Consider the following 2,249-nt stretch of genomic DNA (forward strand, 5'->3'; position numbering starts at 1 on the left):
CGGGGGTGAGAAAGGCGGGAAAAGCTGAGGGGAGAGGCGCGAAGGTGTGAGGGGGGGTGTGGAATTTCATTGAATTTCACCTGTTTTTTCTTTATATTCCTCCTCCGTTTCATAGTTGCCAGCGGGAGGATGTAGGGGCAACAGGTACAAGTTGGAACATGAGAGGTTCTGCTCAAATCTGAGGGAAAAAAACTTCTTCAGGGTGAGGCTGCCCAGGGAGGGTGTCCAGTTTTGGGCTCCGTACCATAAAAAAAGACATTTTGGTGCTGGAGTGGGTCCAGAGAAGAGCAACAAAGATGGTGAGGGGTGTGGAGGACAAGTCTTGTGAGGAGAGGCTGAGGGAGCTGTGGGTTCTTCAGCCTGGAGAAGAGGAGGCTGAGGGGAGACCTTATTGCTCTCTCCAACTACCTGAAAGGAGGTTGCCAGGGAGAGGATGAGGGGCAACAGGCACAAGTTGGAACAGAAGAGGTTCCGCTCAAATCTGAGGGAAAAAAACTTCTTCAGGGTGAGGGTGGCAGAGCCCTGGAAGAGGCTGCCCAGGGAGGGTGACCAGTTTTGGGCTCCCTACCATAAAAAAAGACATCGAGGTGCTGGAGCAGGTCCAGAGAAGGGCAACAAAGCTGGTGAGGGGTTTGGAGAAGAAGTCTCGTGAGGAGAGGCTGAGGGAGCTGGGGTTCTTCAGCCTGGAGGAGGCTGAGGGGAGACCTTGTTGCTCTCTCCAACTACCTGAAAGGAGGTTGCCAGGGAGAGGACGAGGGGCAACGGGCACAAGTTGGAACATGAGCTGCTCAATCTGAGGGAAAAAAACTTCTTCAGTGTGAGGGTGGCAGAGCCCTGGAAGAGGGTGTCCAGTTTTGGGCTCCCTACCATAAAAAAAAGACATTTTGGTGCTGAAGCAGGTCTAGAGAAGGGCAACAAAGCTGGTGAGGGGTCTGGAGGACAAGTCTTGTGAGGAGAGGCTGAGGGAGCTGGGGTTCTTCAGCCTGGAGAAGAGGAGGCTGAGGGGAGACCTTATTGCTCTCTACAACTACCTGAAAGGAGAATGTAACCAGGGGGGGTCGGTCTCTTCTCCCAAGGAACAGGCAACAAGATTAGAGAAATCGGCCTCAAGTTGTGCCAGGGGAGGTTCAGGTTGGATATCAGGAAAAATTTCTTCATCAAAAGGGTTATCAAACATTGGAATGGGCTGCCCAGGGAGGTGGTTGAGGCACCATCCCTGGAGATATTCAAAAGACGAATTGATGCAGTGCTCGGGAATGTGGTTTAGTGTTGGTGTGTGTGTTTTCTTTGGTGGTTTTTGGGTTGTTTTTTGGGGTTTTTTTATGGTTGGACTAGATGATTTTAAAGGTCCCTTCCAACCTAGGCAGTTCTGAGTTTGGTGGGGAGGGAGAGCGAGGGGAAAAATAAAGGGGGAGTAGATGTTGAAGAGTAAGGACCTGGGGGGGGAAGGAAAAGGTGTAAGAATGGAGAGGGGAAGGAAGGAAAAGGGGGTGAGGGCAAAAGGGAGGGCTGAAGGGTGTTTGGATGGGGGATGAGGGAGGAGGAGTGTGGTAGATGAAGGATGCTGGGGGGGAGGTGAGGAGGAGAGAGGGATGAAGGTGAAATGAGGGACAAATGAGGGCCGGGGGAGGATGACATGAAGGATAAATGAGGGCTGGGGGAGGATGACATGAGGGTCCTTCTCATCAGATCTCAAACCTCCCCAGAGGTTTCCTACCAGCACAACAGCCGTGTCCCCCCAAAACCAACCCACCCCCTCAGCCACTTCATCCCTAGAAATTCAGATAGAAAATTTAAAATTGTGAGCTCTTTTCCCTTTTTTAATCCAACCTAAATCAATCCAAGACCTCCAAATTCACCCCGCAGGACGGAGGGGCAGACACAAGGTTGCTGGTATGAGCATGGCTTGTCCGACAACAGCTTCCAGGTGAATTCCTCTCTATTTTTCCTTCTTATTTCCACTTTCCACATGGGTTTTTTTCCTGTTTGCTGGGAAATGGTTTGTTTTTTTTTTATTTCCCAGTTACATCCAAGGTTATACAGTGCTTTAAACCCTTCTCTCTGCCCTTCCTCCTCCTCCTCCTCCTAATCCCACGCTGGCTGTTATTTGCATGCGAGGCGGCCGCTTGATTTTCCTGCCCCGTCAATAAAAATCAGGGCTCTGTCACCGTGATTAATGGTTGTTGCCGCTGCGGCTACAAGCGTCACAGAGGGGTCAGGCACAACAACCCCACGGTGAGGGTGAGGGG

The sequence above is a fragment of the Calidris pugnax genome, unplaced genomic scaffold, assembly GCF_001431845.1.
Source record: "Calidris pugnax isolate Ruff unplaced genomic scaffold, ASM143184v1 scaffold77, whole genome shotgun sequence".
In the NCBI taxonomy this organism is placed as follows: Eukaryota; Metazoa; Chordata; class Aves; order Charadriiformes; family Scolopacidae; genus Calidris; species Calidris pugnax.